General features: G+C 46.2%; 1 protein-coding gene across 2 annotated transcripts in view; it reads left to right on the forward strand.

The window, feature by feature from the left end:
- Nucleotides 1–12,793: 12,793 nt before the first annotated feature.
- Nucleotides 12,794–19,044, forward strand: part of SLC45A4 (solute carrier family 45 member 4) — a 67,755-nt gene continuing 61,504 nt past the window's right edge. The window contains exon 1 of one of the 2 annotated variants that reach the window (XM_082047126.1): nt 12,794–12,865. The gene's annotated coding sequence lies outside the window, so the exon portion shown is untranslated. Of the gene's footprint in view, nt 12,976–19,044 lie in introns of both variants that reach the window. The other variant, XM_082047125.1, reaches the window with a different exon arrangement.

Consider the following 19,044-nt stretch of genomic DNA (forward strand, 5'->3'; position numbering starts at 1 on the left):
GTCTAGTTAATCAACCCCTGATCCTTATTTCCAGTGGCAATAGGCTGCCCAGGGAGGTTGTGGAGTCTCCTTCTGTGCAGACATTCCAACCCACCTGGACACCTTCCTGTGTAACCTCATCTGGGTGTTCCTGCTCCATGGGGGGATTGCACTGGATGAGCTTTCCAGGTCCCTTCCAACCCCTGACATCCTGGGATTCTGTGAACATATCTTATTTCTGTCCTGAGCAAACGGCTCTTGCAGTGCTTTGCCTAATAGATCAGACAACCTGCTCCAACCTGGCACCTTCTTCTGCCACACGTGTTTCTGGGGACTCAACAAATCTCTTTTAATCTTCCCTCCTGAAACGAGCTCCACCACCCTCTGCTTTCCAAACCTTTCCATCCATCAACCATCCTCCTCAGTTTCTTTCTCTGCACCGTGAGGTTTTATAGCAGAACACCTTTGCTTTTTCTCAGAGACTATTTTAAATAGCGATTTCACAGGAAATCTCTGGCTTGAATGAAGTATAGGGTCTCATCACTAAAGACAGCCCCTTCTCAGTAAACACGAGGCTTTTGATTTAAATATGGTTCTTAACTTAAAAAAAATAATAAATTGTTGTTACGCAAACAATTTTTGCATCAGCTCCTGCCTGTGGCCATGCAGATATGGGTCATTCTGCACACAGACATGCAGCAGATTAAATAGCTGATATTTTTGCCTAACCGTGAATTATCACTGAAATAAGGGCAGCACATCTCTACCGTTAACACGGCCTGTTGCGATGCCCGGTCTCTCGTGATGTGGGTGTGCTGCTGAATCGTCCAACATCTGGACACGATGCCGCCACGACATCTGCTCCCCAAATTTGGTCTCTGCTGCTTGAGAAAACGGACCAAACCCCTCTAAGAGGGGACACAGAGCTGCCATCTGCATCTCCTCATTGCGCTGCCCTTTGTAGCCCTTTGATCCCTATAACCGGAGAAAACTAATGGGAACACTAGAGTCTGAAGTGGCTTGAAGCCATTTTCGTTATTGCTGGATTAGTGCCGGGAGGGTACGAAATCTGCCGGCGTTCGGCTCAGAGCAAGTCAAGAGCTTTCTGCGTTTTGCAGAGCGGCCCGCTAACTGCTTTTATGAATGGAGTTTAAAACAACAAACGCTGTGAGGCTGTTACTAAAAGCTTTTCTTATTTTCTTTTTCTGGTGTCCTGTCTGCTCGGGCCAACACAAGCCCTGAAATCACAGAAATGGGCAGGAAAAGAGAAGCAGAGCTTCCCTTTCTGTTCTCTACCCGTACGTAGTTGGGCAATTACACAGTTCCAGGTCTGCAATTATTCCTGGCAAGGTTTATTCATCTCATGGGAGACTTTTGGAATAACACGATGCTTTTGCAGGGAGTGTCAACCGCCAGGCGAACGTGCCTTCCAGATCTTTTATTTTTTTTAAATATGTAAGTAATTGTTTCTTTACGGTTTGTTCGTTGCCTTTTAATGACTCATATTTTTACCTTGTTAGCTTTCAACACAGGCCCTGCCCTCCCTCCCGGTGCTACAATCCTCCCAGATCTCACCCGCCGTGCCAGGTCACCCAGGGTGAAATCGGGAAAAACGAGAATCCGTTTTGTCGGTGCCCTGTCCAGATGTTCTGCATGCAGGAGCTGATTTTAGGGGGCCGCAGAAGCTACGGGCACAGCATAAAAAATGAGGTGCAAGCACGTCTCTAATGCATTCAAATAGAGGTTTGTCTGTGGTTTATTATTTGGACAAACACATGCATTTTCATGGAGACGGCGACAGGCTCTGATCCCCAGCGCTGCGTCCGTGCCAAGCGTCTCAATCCCGTTCCAGTCTCCTGCGGTGCAAAAGTGCTCTTCAAAATTAAGAGGCAGAAAGCTTCAACATTCATAAAACTGATTCTTTAGCTTTAGTCGCAGTGAAATACGACTGCGTCTTTTTTTAGAGGGTTTTTTGGTGTGTAACTTTTCCCCCTTCATTCTGCAAAAAAAAAAAATGTATTCAACTTGAGGCAGGGAGCAATTATGGAAAATTTCAGGCTGAACGGTTCAAGCGTGGCCAACTTGTAAAGTAATTGGAAACATAGAAAGGAAAGTGTTTGGCAACATGGGATAAAAGGTGCTGTGTAAGTGGAGGATTCTTTTTTATTGCAAGCTCTTCTCTCTCTGATATGTTAATTGTGTTTTGCCTGATCCCCTTGACAGTTCATTAATTTTTTGTCCAATTGCAGGCTGTTGAGTGCAGATAAATTTCAGACTATTATGGGAACACCCTAGAAGTTTGTATAGAAAGGAAACTCTCTGTTTCCTGTATCATCCTTCTGGGGATCTTGAAAGAGTTCACAAAAGCCACTTAAGCAGACTTTCTTTGCTGGGTAACGGAAGGAAAGGAAACTGTGAACAAGCAAACAACACTCAATTCCATGAGACAAGAGATACTCACAGGTCATTAGAGAGAAAGTAAAGTCGTTGAATGCAACACACAGACACACAAAGTATCTTGTGCTCTAAAAATAACAGGGATTTCTGCACCTGCACACCATTTCTGATCTCTAAAAAGGTAAAGCATGGAAACCACCAGGGAGACAAGGAGGTGGGTTGTTTGTCCCTACAATGCATTAAATCTTTTTGAAGTTTTTCGCGGTTCAAATAATAAACTGCGGGCTGAGTTGGAAATGGTCATGGATCGGCTGAACAGCTTCAGTTTCTTCCTGTCATTAACAGCACGGTTGCCAGAGATCTGCCACAACCAGCTCTGAAATTTTGGTCCTGTATAGATCGAAAGCAAAGCTCTGCACAGCTCAAAGGTTTCTAAGCACTGGCTTGAAGCACAGGATTCAGATGGAGCTCCGAGGGATTGGGCAAAGCAACAGCGTTATTGGAAATATCGGAGATTTGCAAGTGGCTCACATGGAATATGGATTTGGTGGTATTTGATATCATATAGAATCATGGAATAGTTTGGGTTGGAAGGGACCTTCAAAGCTCATCCAGTGCCACCCCTGCCATGAGCAGGGACATCTTCACCAGCTCAGGTTGCTCAGAGCCCCGTCCAGCCTGGCCTGGGATGTCTCCAGGGGTGGTTCATCCACCACCTCTCTGGGCAACCCGGGCCAGTGTTTCACACCCTTATTGTAAAAAAGAATTGTTCCTAGCGTGACTAAATGCACATCTCGTATCTGCTTAAACCACAGGAAAACTTCTGGTTGAAGTTTACAGTCCACAGCAAGGCACGAACCTGCAGGAATAAATCGTGTGGGGAGTATTTGGTGAGCGGTCAGCAGAGCAGGGAGTGGGGAAGGGAATGAAAGAGCAGATGCACAGCAGCATCTTTCATTTCTGAGAAGCTCAAAATAAGCCAGAAGGGATGACATAAAGCTGACATCCCTACAAAACACACTCACCCTTCTCAGAAAAGGAGGAGTTTGTGCAGCAGAGTGACTGAAGATCAATACGAAAGGACCAGGCCATATGACAGGTCATTTTGAGGACTATCTATTATCTTGGGCATCTCAGAAGGGAGGTGGAAGAGCAAATGAACTATGGAGCCAGCACCAGCAGGTCTCCAGTTTGGATCTGATAGATGATAAGGAAAAACAAGAGGCGGCCGGTGTCTGTTCTGTACTTGTTGTATAATTGAAGAGCGGATTTCCGTCTCCAAGGGCACTGACTGGCAACTTTGGAAAAGCATTTAAGAAAACATCAATTGTGAAAACATTGTTTCTGGCAGATTCTACAACGTATGCTTCTGGTCTGACCAAAACCACTAAGAGGGAAAAAAAGAGGAGTGAGGAAAATACATGAAACTCGCCAGCAGGAAAAACAAATATATTTTGTTCAAATTTGGAGCAATCCAAATCCCATTCAGGCCATTTCTTGTATCATTGGGACTGGAAAAGGCCCTTTTTTTTGCAGAAACACAACTGATTACTTGAAAAATCCAAAATCCTCAAAAACATTTCTCCTGGTCTCTTCTTAAAGTTCTCCGCAGCAACAGTGTTTCCCCGGGGAGCTTGTTAAACCTCCCACATAACCTCATTGCTAGGAACTTTCTCTCCTCTTGGTTTTATTAATTTCTTTATTAAGGAAGAAGCTATAAGCTCTCAAGTCTACTCTCAAGGTTGTACATAATCTCCAGTCAAATAGTCCCCTCCTGAGCTCCTGTCATCTTTCTGTGCTCTGGCCCAGGTGAGTGCTAAGATGTCCTCATGAAGAGCATCTGTCTGCACCCTGAATTAATTCACTGCCTGTTCGCAAAAAAAGGGCTGAGACCCATTCAAGCAGAAAGGTTCTTTATTCTTGTTGTGACATATTCAGAAAATGTTCCAGGTTGTGTTTTATTCAGTAATAACAGAAGAAAAAATAAACAGGAATACAACATTTTTGGTCGTACCGAAACAGCCCTGGGTCTTTGAGGTACTTGAGTTGGGAGCTTAGTCACCAGGCTCCCCTTAAAATAAAGATGCTGCTGAACTGATAAGATTGTCCAAGTAGGAAGAGCAGGAGAATTATTGGGTTACCCAGAAAAGCGGTGGATGCTCCATCCCTGGAGACATCCCAGGCCAGGCTGGACGGGGCTCTGAGCAACCTGAGCTGGTGAAGATGTCCCTGCTCATGGCAGGGGTGGCACTGGATGAGCTTTGAAGGTCCCTTTAATCCAAACTGTTCTATGATTCTATGGAAGGACATCTCTGTCACCTTCCTGGTTTCCTTGCTGTTGGCACAATGTTCACAGGCATGTCTAAGAAAAGCAGTGGCACCTCCAGGTCCCCCTTCAGCAGGTTGTGGTCATCGCCTTGGGAAGAGTTTGAGGAAGATGATGAAATTGCTTGAGAAGGAACTGGAATTTTTATAGTGAGAACTGGACAGTGACCTACCCTAGGAGAGACAATATTATGTGAAAAGGTCTGACCATGATCTACTGATCTCCATGAGCTGAAACGGGGTTTAGGATTGTTGCTTGAGTCAATGTGTGTGGTTTATCCAGCAGAAAACTATTCCTTCTATATGTAGGACTTCCCACCAAATCAGCTAGATGAACTGACTCATCCTGAGCATATACAATGAACAGATGAAAAGTTGCTCCTTTGGGGAGCAACGAGCTTTGAAATCATTTTAGCTGTAAAGTGAAACTAGACCACAAGACCAGCAGTGTGCAATATCCACACCGCTTGAGGTAGAGGGACTTGCCCAAATCAAACATTTCATGAAAATTCAGGACTGGGCTGTTACTCAGTTCTAGGAAAAAGCAAAAACTGTTTTGAGTTAATTCCACAAACTGTGAATTTGTCAGTTTTCACCCAACTTTTCTTGGGGGGGAACAATTAAAAGAACCCTAAAAAAAAACCCTGTATTTTGCTTGGGATTTTAATTTCCACTCCAATATACTTTGAACTTTGTAAATGTGTTTTATTTATTCCTCAAAGTTTAAAATTACTTTAATATGAAATGCTTTGGGGTCTGCAGTTGTTTGGTCGTGTTTGGAAATTCAAGCAGCTAGAATAAAAATTATTCACCCAATTCATTTCAGTTTGCCGGTCACAAGTACAACACGAGTCTGCTCGGGGTTATTCTTGAGACTTGGGTTGCTTAAGTCATTTAAATAGATTTCTATTTCAGAAACAAAACGAGAGCCAACAATTTCACAATTAAAAGCTCGAGGGTTATAAAACTTGGCTTCACCTAAGACTCCTAACATTGTTTTTATTATCTTAATCACTAGTTTCTTTACATACTAATTTTCCATCCCGTTGCCAACCAGTGCCAATCCAACTCACTTTTCCATCACCCAGGTGAGTGTTACTCATGTTTTCAGGGGAAGGTAAAAAAACCCTGAATATTGTCAGCACAACAGTGTCTATTTTTGCTCATGGACTTCTGCTAACACTGAGTCACAGCTGCAGAAGTCACCAGCTCAGGTGTAGCTCCTTCTGTGTTGTTTCCTAGGACTTCTCCAAAAATACAGACAACACCGCTGTTTTTTTGTAGATGAAGTTTTCATGACACAGGGCTGAACAATTTGAAATCATGTCTATGCTGGGATGCAGAATATTGCAAACGCTGATTAGGTATGTGACCGATTAAGCAAGGGGAGAGATGAGATAAATCACAGCACGTGGTTGTAACAGGCCTTAGCAGAGCAAAGAGAAAAGCGAGTCCTCCAGGAAGGCTACAGAGTCTCCAGGTCCCATGTGGGCGATCAAAACAGACGTGCCCAAAAACACCTGTGTGATTTAAATCCAGCTGTAGCGAAAACGCTGCAAAACAAGGTGGCATGAATAAATGCTCAGTTAACTTGAGGTCATGTTTTAGAGTCTAGAGCTATAGAGTAAGACACCAGAATTTTGTGCTACCATTCAGCGAGACCTGGACAGGCTGGACTGGGCAGGGAAGAACCTGATGAAGTTCGACAAGGGCAAGTGGAACAACCCCAGGCACCAGTACAGGTTGGGGTGGAGCTGCTGGAAAGCAGCTCTGCAGAGAAGGACCTGGGAGTTCTGGTGGACAACAGGCTGACCATGAGTCAACAATGTGCCCTTGTGGCTGAGAGACCAATGGTACCTGGGGTGCATTAGGAGGAGTGTGAGCAGCAGGTCAAGGGAGGTTGTTCCTCCTCCTCTGCTCTGCCCTGGTGAGGCCACATCTAGACTTCTGGGTCCAGTTCTGGGCTCCCCAGTTTAAGAAGGACAAGGAATTACTGGAGAGAGACCAGTGGCTACAAAGATGAGGGGTCTGGAGGATCTTTCTTACGAGGAGAGACAGAGAGCTGGGGCTGTTCAGCTGGAGAAGAGAAGCTGAGAGAGGATCTCATCAATGTTCATAAATATCTCCATGGTGGGTGTCAAGAGGATGGACCAGACTCTGTTCAGTGGTGCCCAATGATAGGATGAGGGGCAATGGGCACAGACTGAAGCACAGGAGGTTCCATCTGAATATGAGGAGAAACTTCTTTCCTTTGAGGTGCCAGAGCCTGGAACAGGCTGCCCGGAGAGGTTGTGGAGTCTCCTTCTCTGGAGACATTCAAACCCACCTGGACACCTTCCTGTGTGATCTGCTCTGGTGAACCTGCTTTAGCAGGTGGGTTGGACTGGATGATCTCCAGAGGTCCCTTCCAACCCCAACCATTCCGTGATTCTGTTGTGACCAGATAAAATATGATATTTCATTCTGCACTGGACTACCCCAAGTGGCTATCATCTGTAAATTAATCCGTGAAATGTCATGTTGTTATGAGAAAGCATCAAGGAACCAAGATCTCTCAGGTGAAACTTCAATCAAGTCAGCTTTCCAGCAGGAGCCTGTGCAGCCAGAATATGAACTGGTCATTTTTTCTGTGTTCACCAGTGTAAACTGGTCAGCTTTAACCTGGGTAAAGCTAATGGGAATGAAGCCACATGAAAATAATCTCAGACTTAAGCAGCCTCCTGTACTTCAGGCTTTAGTTAAGGTTTTGATTCTTTGCAAACCCAATACGATGAAAAGTCTCTATTTTTCAATTTGGCTTTCAGTAAAAATAAAGAGACCAAAATACAAATATCCCTGTGCAGCAATGGAAACCTCATCAACATCATAGTCATGGTTTAATATCAGGCAGCTCGGAAGGCAAGCTGACTAATCTCAGCTCATTGCCCAAGCGGAGAGAAACAGAAAGAGTAAATAGCATTTAAAAAAACAAAGAGGTTCTTGAATGTCCATTGCAAGGGAAGAAGTGACTGAACTGAATAAGCTCTGCAGTTCTCGGTGCTTAAGTGAGGACTAGAGCCAGCATTCTTGAAGGCCTGTCAAGTCATCCCTTGTCAGCTATAAACTGCATCGGAGCTTAATTCCTCACAGTTTTATCATGGAGATAATTATAGACCACATACATTCAAGAGGCAGGATAATGTTTGCAGCCATTAATCCGACATTTTTAGCTGTGCAAACCAGGAAATAATGATAGGGAACTCTCTCGTTCTTCAAGGCATGAACTCATGACGAGACCTCACAAGTGGCAGCAGTGGCGAACGCATCTTACAGCCTGGATCTTGCCAATGTAACCGCTACCAGCTCGAGTCTCCACCACAAACTGTTTATTTTCTATATGGGGATGGTATGGGAAGGTATAGCTGCTGCTTTTAGTCCAGGTTTCAGCCCAGGAGAAAGGCAAAGAGACCCTACACCCGCACCACTCTGTTTGCTTCAGGTGGTTGACATTGCTCCAAGTGAACTTTGGGCACAAGACCAGACAAAGGTCTGTACCCGCAGGTCCTGTCTGAAGCCATTTGCCTCTCCGAATTTCAAAATCGAGTTTGGCTACCGCTGGCAACCTAAAACCGAACAGCAAATCCGCCTGTCTGGGTCTCAGTCACAAAGTCACAGGCGTTATCCTGCTGTCCGTGACTTGTCTGCTCATGGAAAGTCTATGTGACAGGCAGAAATAAGAAGCATCCCAATGCTTTTAGGAAAAGGCATCAAGGGACATGGGCTATTTTACACAGTAGTTCCAGCTTAATGACAGCATGTGTTGGGGGAGGGTGTGCAGAAGGATAAACAGCAGTTTCAAGCCCAGAGCACGGATTTCCCATCAGATATCTCACCTTTTGTGAGAGACATCCTGGGGATAAGTTACAGGCCGAATATGTAAAAGTTAAGACTCATTTTTCAACTCCTGTTCACAAGTGTCCTGGCTGGGAGACCTCACCTGGGCTTCTGGGTGCTCTGGTTTGCTTTAAGTGCAGCCTCAGGCTTCCCAAAGCCACCTGAAGGAAGAGACACCTCTATGAGTCGGCTGTGTCAAATGTCATTAAGTCTGAAAGTAAATCAAAACAATCCTGTGAGGTTTTGTCCATCCAGATGAAGAATTGCCTTTTTTTAAGTCGCAATTTTCAATGGTTTAGGAGAAGCAACAGTCTCATGAGATTTGGATAATCTAGGAAACCCTGCGTTTCATGTAAAGCAAAAATCACAGTCGATGCGAGCACTGGCAAAGCGTCAGTTAAATCCATTATCGCATGATAATGCTCAAACATTTCATTAATTCTGAACCAGCTGTCCTCTGCTCCCTTACCCCTTTCATCATCCAAACATTTCTTTAACTGTCTGAGGGAGGGGAGAGGGAGGATCAGACGCAGCCTCGTAAAATTCCTTCACCCGCTTTGCCTGCGGCAAGTTATTTCTTTTGACACGCATGTAAAATAATAGTGGGGGTGTTGTTTGTTTGGCTTGGCTGGCTGGTGAATTTTCATAACCATTTTGTAAGCCAAGTACCTGTGAAATGGAGTAGAGAGAACTCACGGCAGCTTGTTGATGATCCTGCCGCCTGGTTAATTAACGTGTTTCATTAAAATTGGGAAGACCCCCGGCTCTGATTTCTACGCCAAGACAGAAGGTAAGGCTTTTAGAGCAGGATATTGCTCTCCAGTGTTCAGGGGTCCTGTAGATATTATTTTTTTAAAAATCCTTCGTTACTGCACACAAAACCAACCAGTGGAAGCAAGGACAAGTGAGGGATCGGCACCATGGGGGTTTCTCCATCTGTGTGACTCACAAAAGGGAAATGAGCAGAACAAGAGTCATGGAGACATTTTTAAGGTGACTTCTGGATGTTTTCTTCAGGGAAAGCTCTCACTGAAGCACCTCAGCCTAGGGACTCAAAACCACTGAGGGTGGTGAAACACTGGCCCAGGTTGCCCAGAGAGGTGGTGGATGCCCCATCCCTGGAGACATCCCAGGCCAGGCTGGACGGGGCTCTGAGCAACCTGAGCTGGTGAAGATGTCCCTGCTCATGGCAGGGGTGGCACTGGGTGAGCTTTGAAGGTCCCTTCCAACCCAAACCATTCTATGATAAAGGTTGAGCCTCACAAACGCTGGGAAGGAGAAGGTGTCTCCAGCCTCGCTCTCCACCACCATTCAGGGGCTTTTCTCCCAGCCCCACAAACACCAGCACACGTCTGGACAGCACATCAGTCGCTTGACTGATGCTCGTGACTCCCCTGCCAAGACCTGAGGATGCGTTTATTTATTATGGGTTAAATATTTAGAGTTGACTAAGAACCTCAGAGGAAAAAGACGGCTCTGCTTCTTTGGGTAGTTTTGTTTTTTTTTTCCACCCCCTCAATCTCGTTATAAAAAATTGGATTTTTAACATTAAAATGTTTTATGGAAAATTACCCTTTCTGACTCTCGGCTCCGCTGAAGCCTGACAGTCAACAACCCTCAAGCGAAAATCACTTGAGGAAATAAAATGGAGAAATATCCCAACACATCGAGACACGTCTGGACGTTGCCTGAACAGGCCTGAAATGTCAGGGTGAGGTAAAGACCACACTTTGCCGCAACAGCAGGCAACAAAAGGATCCAAAAAAGTGGGATTTCTTCCAGTTATTTTAAAACCAAGTGCCAAAATGTCAGGCTGACACAAATTTATGGGTAACAAGAAGCATAATTTAGAGGTTGTAACTATACCTGCACTTTGAGACTCCTGCTTAGTGATCTCAGTTGTGTTAGGGTCTCATATAATTTCCACTGAAGCTTTTTCTCTGACTTTTCTACTACTATAAACATCGGTATATTTTGTTTCTTCTATGGAATAAACTTGAATGTTTTATTAAATTATAATGCATACATTCAGTAGTGATATAATGGATGTTGTTTTGCTGCCAAGAGTAGGTGTTACACTGGGTTGTTGTCAGTACTGTAACTTTATCTTTATCTTTTGGCTAATTAAGATAATTATTTTGTGACTTTTTTTTTTTTTCAAAAAGCAAGCAATGTTGTTACAGTATTTTTAAACATCAAAAACTCCATCATTATTCGAAGAGAATTTGGGAATTCTCACCAGAGGGTTGTTAATTTAGTGAGCTGTGCATAACCATGGTCACGCATGCTTTTCAGTCCTTGGTCTGAATTAGCCTAAAAATAAATATCTATTGATAACAGCATTCTAAAATAAAAGATTTTAGTTTTTCTGTTTCTTTAGGGCCTGCAATCATGGCATTTTTGGTAGTCTCAAGCTTTTTAACAGCACATAGACGTGCGCAGTTATTCCACTTTGCCTTCTGTGGTTTTCCTTTTTCTGAAGCCTGGTATGCTTCGTGGTTTATTTATTCATGAGCTGCAGAGAAAGAAGTTCACAATAAAAAACAATTGTTTTGGAATATATATACTTAACGGCGTGCCTAGAAACAAAAGGCAGTTACACTTATGCAAGTAACGTGCATTTTTACATGCCGCTCACACGCTACTTTATGCATCCCCGGTTTATGTAAGTAATGAAAATTAAATATTACGCTGCCCTGCCCAACGCAGTCAGCGCAATTAAGGCTACGAAATGTAATTGGGAATAAAAAAAGCATACACAATACGGTGTTTGATGGTGAATTTGCAGGGGGTGCTCCCGACACAGCAGGAGCCAAGCGTTTAGATTTCCCAGTGGTCGCTGCGTGTTGTATATTGAGTGTTGTACGTTGTAAACGTGACAAACGCTTAATTGCACCCTTGGTCTGGTGTGTGAGATGCTGTTAAAGCACAGGATGTGTGGAGAAGTGGGATGATACCTCATGCATGGCCAAACCTGTGGAAAAGATTTTTCCTCACGATGAAGGAAAAATTTTGACGATTTCAGGCTGGCGTGTTTGCAGTATCTCAGGTAGGCACCTGCACTTTCCAATTTGTTTGGAGCTGTGCTTCGCGGAACTTTTTCTGACAGGGCAGAGGGGCTCTGTGCCATGTTTCTGTGGAAAATACACTTTTACCTCTGAGGGGGCAGACAAGGTGGCGGCCTCCAGTCACCCTCAGGTCACCACTCGGCCACTCAGCGATCACAGAATCACAGAATGTCAGGGATCAGAAGGGACCTGGAAAGCTCATCGAGTCCAATCCCCCGCCGGAGCAGGAACACCCAGATGAGGTTACACAGGAAGGTGTCCAGGCGGGTTGGAATGTCTGCACAGAAGGAGACTCCACAACCTCCCTGGGCAGCCTGGGCCAGGCTCTGCCACCCTCACCAGGAAGAAGTTTCTTCTGAAATTTAAGTGGAACCTTTTGTGTTCCAGTTTGAACCCATTACCCCTTGTCCTATCATTGGTTGTCACTGAGAAGAGCCTGGCTCCATCCTCCTGACACTCACCCTTTATATATCTGTAACCATGAATGAGGTCACCCCTCAGTCTCCTCTTGTCCAGCTCCAGAGCCCCAGCTCCCTCAGCCTTTCCTCACACGGGAGATGCTCCACTCCCTTCAGCATCTTGGTTGCCCTGCGCTGGACTCTCTCCAGCAGTTCCCTGTCCTGCTGGAACTGAGGGGCCACAACTGGACACAATATTCCAGGTGTGGTCTCCCCAGGGCAGAGCAGAGGGGCAGGAGAACCTCTCTGACCTACTGACCACCCCCTTCTCATCCACCCCAGGTACCATTGGCTTCCTGGCCACAAGGGCCCAGTGCTGGCTCATGGTCACCCTGCTGTCCCCAGCTCCCTTTCCCCTACACTGCTCTCCAACAGGTCGCTCCCCAACTTATACTGGACTTATACTGATCTCCCTTTACACACAGGAACCGCCTTGGGAAGGTGCCGAAGGGCTCGTCATCCCCCCGAGCAGCGGGAGCGGCTGCTACACCTGTCCCCCCACACCCCGCCCCCCCGCTCCCCTCAGGTGCGATCGCCCCCGCCCCTGGGCCGAGCCCCGGGCAGCCCCGTAGCCCGTCCGCCCGTCGCCCTGGCAACGCCCCCTGCCCGCCACCTCCCCCCACCACCTCAAAGCCACGCCCCCTCACTGCATATTCATGACCCCCGGCGCGGGGAGGGGGCGGAAGCGGAAGCGGGAGACGGTTTCCGAGGAGCCCGGTATAAAGCGGCCGCTGGTGCCGGTGTCCCCGCCGCGCTCGTGCCGCCGTGAGTGACCTCGCTCCTTCCCCCCCCCACCCTCCCCGTCGGCACCGCCGCCTCCCCCCACCCCCGCCGCACGGAGCAGGTCCCGGGTGCAGGGGGAGACCCGGGGGCAGGTAAGGGGAGCAGCGGGTGAGGGGCTTCGGGGGGCGGTTGGGCCTCGGGGGGCGGTTGGGCTGTGTGGAGTGAGGAGGGGGGTGGGGAGGTAACGAGCGGTTGGGGAGCTCTGGGGCGAGGGTTTGAGGTGAGGGAGATGAGGGGCTGGGGAAGGTGAGGAAGGGTTTGGGGTGAGGGGCTGGGGAAGGTGAGGAAGGGTTTGGGGTGAGGGGCTGGGGAAGGTGAGGAAGGGTTTGGGGTGAGGGGCTGGGGAAGGTGAGGAAGGGTTTGGGGTGAGGGGCTGGGGAAGGTGAGGAAGGGTTTGGGGTGAGGGGCTGGGGAAGGTGAGGAAGGGTTTGGGGTGAGGGGCTGGGGAAGGTGAGGAAGGGCTTGGGGTGAGAAAAGTTTTAGGGGAAGAGTGAGGAACAGCTTGCATAGGGGAGATGAGGGGCTGGTGAAGATGGCAAAGGGTTTGGGGTGAGGGAGATGAGGGGTTGATGAAGGTGAAGAAGGATTTTGTGTGAGGGGGATGAGGGGCTGGTGAAGGAGAGGAAGGGTTTGGGATGAGGGGCTGGTGAAGGAGAGGAAGGGTTTGGGATGAGGGGCTGGTGAAGGAGAGGAAGGGTTTGGGATGAGGGGCTGGTGAAGGAGAGGAAGGGTTTGGGATGAGGGGCTGGTGAAGGAGAGGAAGGGTTTGGGATGAGGGGCTGGTGAAGGAGAGGAAGGGTTTGGGATGAGGGGCTGGTGAAGGAGAGGAAGGGTTTGGGATGAGGGGCTGGTGAAGGGGAGGAGGAGTTGGTGAAGATGGGAAGAGTTTGGGGTGGAAGTGAGGAAGGGTTTGGGTTGAGGGGCTGGTGAAGGTGAGGAAGGGTTTGGGGTGAGGGTGATGAGGGACTGGTGAAGGTAAGGAAGAGTTTGGGGTGAAGGTGAGGAAGGGGTTGGTGAAGATGGTGAAGGTGAGGAAAGATTTGCAGTGAGGGAAATGAGGGTTTAGGGTGAAGGTGGGGAGGGGTTTGGGGTCGGGGGTGGAAAGGCTGATAAAGATGGGAAGGGTTTGGGGTGAAGGTGAGGAAGGGTTTGGATTGAGGGGCTGGTGGAGGTGAGGAAGGGTTGGGGAGACGTGGGTGGGACTGAAGGTGAGGAAGGGCTGAGATGCTTTTGGGTGAAGGAATTATGGGACTGGAGAGGTGAGAAAAAGGGAGGAGGAGCTTTGGGTTAAGGGGTGTGCAGAGCTGTAAAGATGGGGAGGGGGTGAGGGACATGTGAGGCTGCAGAGGGGAGAGAGGGATCAGAAATTAGGAGACTGAGGTGAGGAGACATGGGGCTGCAGTGATGGAAACTGGAAAGGGTTGAGCTCCATGGTGAGGGCTTGGGCTAAAGGAGATGTGGAGCTGCAGAGGCTGGGAAGGGGTGAGGAATGAATGGTAGGATGAGTAAGGTGAGGTTGGAGAGGCTCAATTAGAATGTCTGCGATAGTCCTAATGAGCTGAAGATGGGATGAGAAGGTGGCCAAGTGCACCTTTGGGATTATAATGGGTGGTAAGTCTGCTGGAAGGGGACTTGACAAAGGGACAAAGATGAAAATGCCTGTTGCTTTTCAGACTATTAAACTTCACTAGTCTGCCATTTGAATAATACCACACTTAATCTGTAACCTGATCTCAGTGCTTTACCATAAAACAGTTGAGTCTGGCCTCACCTATGATGGTGGGAGTGGACTGAGGGAAGAAATTTCTTAGCACTTAATTCTTAAACCTCCTGTGAAAGCTGCAGTTTTCCTTAAGATAACATTATCAGTGCTGTGCAGCCCTAAGGTGCCCCTTTTTTAGTACCTTTAGCAGGTGTTGAAGCTGTTTGACCTTGAAAAATACTCTCCCCATGGGGCACTTTTCTGTTGTAGTGACTGGTCTCTGGTGTGTATAGAGGAAAAAAGGAGGGGAGGGAAAGCTCTGGCCAAAGGCTCTGGGTGCAGTGAGTGAATCAATGTTGTTAGAGCTTGACTAATGCAGTGAATTACGAATGGGAAAGGATGGGAAAGATATTGCAGGATGTTGAATGTTGGACAGAGGAGGTGATTTCTCCTTCAGGAAAGGAGAGATCATGCAAGGCGTGGACCCACAGGGATTGGCAGCACTGGAAGTGCGGAGCACAGATATCCTCACAACACTGCAGTTTCCTGAGAAGAAAGTGTGCTGTTAGAGCGTGTATCCCTACCGCTCTGTAAAAACTGCTCCAGTATGATCTGTGTCACGTTCCACTGCCTCAATCAGACCCTACTATAAAATATTTAATGAAATATGCTTGAGGAGGTGCTCAAACTCCAAGAAGGCAAGCTGGTGTATACTTTCTGCCTCCCTCCCAGGGTTTTTTTGTACCTATCTAGCAGAAGTGGTTGCTGATGTGATTGCAGTGACATAATTTGTGCATGTCTTCATCCCTCACACCATATTGCAAAGGATAAGATCTTCCTCACTTGTTTTGATGATTATACTGGATTGATGAAATATTCAGCGGGCCTCATTTTTCCTTTCCTAAAAAAGGAAAGGGGTTTCAGACAAAAGATTAAGGCATTTATATATAATATATATATATTTAGTCTATAATATAAATATCTATAATCTATATATTATATAGATTATCTATATCATCTATAATATAAATACGCTATAAATGCTTCCAGAATACCTTTAACTGTAAGTTTGAAAAGCTGACACTACCTTAAGCTCTTAAATCTGCATCCTGCGGTCTCCGAGGCATCTGAAAACATCAATGAATTCTTGTGTCTGTCAAAGGTAGTGGCAGCTGCTATCTTGGAAGTGAGAGCTTCATTCCTGTACTAATGAGATTAAATGGGGTATTTAAGGGAGTTTTCATGACAAAATAGCAATTTCCATGATGTAATGGATGGGATCAGTGAAACAGCTTCTATTTTGGTTGGGGATTTGTAATATCAGAGGCCAGTTTACATGTGTTGGCTCATGCCTCTGAACAAGTAAATTATAGCAGTTCTTGCACTTAATTATGTATGACTGAGGCATCTTCAGTAAAACTGAAAACGTATGGTTCTATAGATAACCCTCTTGCGTAATGTGTGTTAATTCCTGCGGGAACCTGCTGCTCCCTGGGAGTTTGCGAAAGGAATGAGCAGTATCTGCTGACATGATCTTGTTTGGATGCTGTGAGGGCTGCTTGCAATAGAAAGTAATCCTCTCCCTCAAAGCTAAAATGTATCTCAGCAGTTCTGTCTGGTTTAAATACACTTGGGTTGTACTGCCTTAAGCTAAGGGAGAATGTCTTCTGCTGGAGGTGTCCTTTATTAGTGGTGAGAAGGTGGTTAGAAGACTGAAATAGCTGGTGAACTTGCTGCTCCTTCTTTGTCATGCCATGACTGAAATACAATGTTCTTCATGTGCCTTTTCAGTGTGGCAACACAAGGGGAGTATTTACATGGCTTCCAACAATGCACAGTGTAACTCCGACTGAAACAATATATGTAGGTCTAAGTACATGTCACCTTAATTTTTCACACTGAAGCAAATGTGTAGCCTAATTGAGGGGCTTTCTGAAGCAACTGCCTTTGTTCTGCCATGGGGAAATACAGGCTCTGAGCAGCTTGGAGGAAGCAGGCTGAATTTGGAGCCATCTCACAAGGCTGTGACCTCAGAGGTTAATTAATTACCTTTAAACTCTCTCCAGTCCTGGATTCACTGACAGCTGGAAAGTTAGCTCTTGATAAGTTAATATTGCTCTGCTTGTGTACCAAGGCTGGAACGTGTGGACTCTGCCTCTGTCCCTATATAAACTTGTTTTAAATGGGTCGTTTCTAAAAGCTTTGAGAATACTAACATTGGATGGTATCTGCAGAGTATTTCACCAGTGAAACTGCATTTAATGTCTGGAAAAAAAAAACCTTATTGAAGTCAAAATGTTTTGCCAAATTAGAAAAGATGCTTAAGGTTCGAGGGGCATCTTATAAATGCCCAGGTGGGAAGCTGATGGCAGAAATGACCCACAAGCTGCTGGATAATGCCTGCAGTTGTGAATACAGTTGCATGTAACACTTCTATACTTTGAGCAGACACTGATTTAAGCAATAAATAGTTCCCTTACCCTGTAGCATTTGATCTTGTCTAGTGTAATTTGTAAACTCTGCCCATGATATTCTACTGTTCATAGCTTCAAGCTTCAATTTGTTGAGCAGGCACCCCATTTCACACACTGTACGTGAGCACCTCTATTTGCATGTTAGGCAAAAACAGTGAAATCCTTTCTCACTGACCACAAAAGCTGCAGCTGGCAGTTCTCTTTGAGCTGAACTAGCAGTCTGTACCTCTGCTGTTACCCCTGACAGCAGAAGCTGCGCTGAAATACTTGCACCAAGTGATTGAGCAACAGTGCATGTGCAGTGGTGTCATGCTTGACATAAAAACAGGCGTCACTTCAGACTGGCTTTAATGTGGGGGTCAGTGTAAAAGCAAAGCTACTGGAGTTGAAGTGGGGCTTTCCAGTTGATCTGCCAGGAGAGCTGCTATGGAAGTGATGAGGCTGTCACGTAGTGGAGGGGGAGGCTTTGGCAGCTTGCAGAATAACTGGTAATATGAACTGTTTTGTGCTGCGTTTGGGTTTTGCAAGAGTCACTCCCCTTTACTTGCAATACTTGCAAGGTCCCAGGCTGTGACCTATTCCAGCTGTAGGCATAAGATTCATCAAAACTGCGCTGACAAGTGGCATAACCCTATGTGCAGTTGTTTACATTAAAGAAGGCTTAACTGATTTGCTAACTATTCTCTTAGAGCTCCTGGTCCTTCAGCTTGCAGCCCTACTAAACAGCTTCCCTTCAGCAGGGTGGTTAACTTGGGGAATACAGAGCGCAATGCTTGTCACTCAGTTCATACACCAGTGCTAAACTGTTGTGTCTGAAACACCGGAACACTTTTCCTAAGCAGAGCATTATTCTGCCCAGTAACTGCTTTAACACTTTCTAGCAGAGCTGTGTGTTGAAGTCACCATACAGAAGCACAAAATACAAATTATTTGGGCAAATCCAGTTGCCAGAGAGTTGAAGCAGAACGCTGGCTGTTGGGATGAGTGACACTGTGTAGTTTGATGCAGCTGGTGTTTGTTTGAGAGTCTCCTTCCAGACAGGAGATCCTGGACAGTCCAAAAACCAAGCCTGGGAGCGGACACTTAAACTGTGGAGCTCTGTGCTGTGGACTGAAGACTTTACATGCTTTCAGTAAGCTGCTGCTCGTCAGGTGACTGTTTTAAGGTCAGCAGCTTATCAGTAACCCACACATCTTGCATTTGGGTCACAGCCCTACTCAGGGTAACCGCCCAAAATTTATGCTGGTAAAGGATCTTGTATCCTCCGGCTGGGACTAAAGGGTCTTTTGAATCCTCGTGCTGAGTAGTCATTGCTGTCTTGAATAAACTGGTTATTCTGTTATGCTTGTGTATCACAGTTCACTCCTTTCAGAGTGGAATAAGATACTCTGCATGAAAAAGAGCTGAGTTCATACTATTAAATCTAGACCTGATAGAGTTGCTGGAGACTGAATTTGCCTCAAGTTTAAGCTGAGTTTTTGTCACCTCAGCAGTGGATTTGGAGCTCCGCAGCGGCTGAATTAAGGTGGTTTGTGTGCTGTGAACTGCCATCTTAGGGAACCTGGCACACGGTAGCTTAACTAAAGCCCCTTAGTGCTGGTATTTCCAACAAGTGCTGTAAAGCCATTTAGACTGCAGCTGGCATATTGCATTAAAACAACTTGGGAGAAGTAGCCAGCTTTCTCATCAAACTTGCTCTTGGCAAGTGACTCTGGCAAGCATCAGGACATAAGGCTTTTGTTGGGTAACAATTTGGTTTGGCTTAGGAGCTGCTTCTGACCTTAGTTTGGCTCATAGTCCACTTGAACATGAATCTCAATATATAGATGATGGGGTGTTGGTCTCCACAACGTGGACAACTAATAAAACTCTTCCTCACCTCTAAGTGGGTTTTAAGACTTGCTTTCCAGGACTCCCATCTATGAAGGGTATAGGCTATTAAACTGGTCTCTTTAGTTTTAGAACACCTGCCCAGCTTGATACTT

The sequence above is a fragment of the Streptopelia decaocto genome (genome assembly GCF_964273445.1).
Source record: "Streptopelia decaocto genome assembly, chromosome: 2".
Lineage (NCBI taxonomy): Eukaryota > Metazoa > Chordata > Aves > Columbiformes > Columbidae > Streptopelia > Streptopelia decaocto.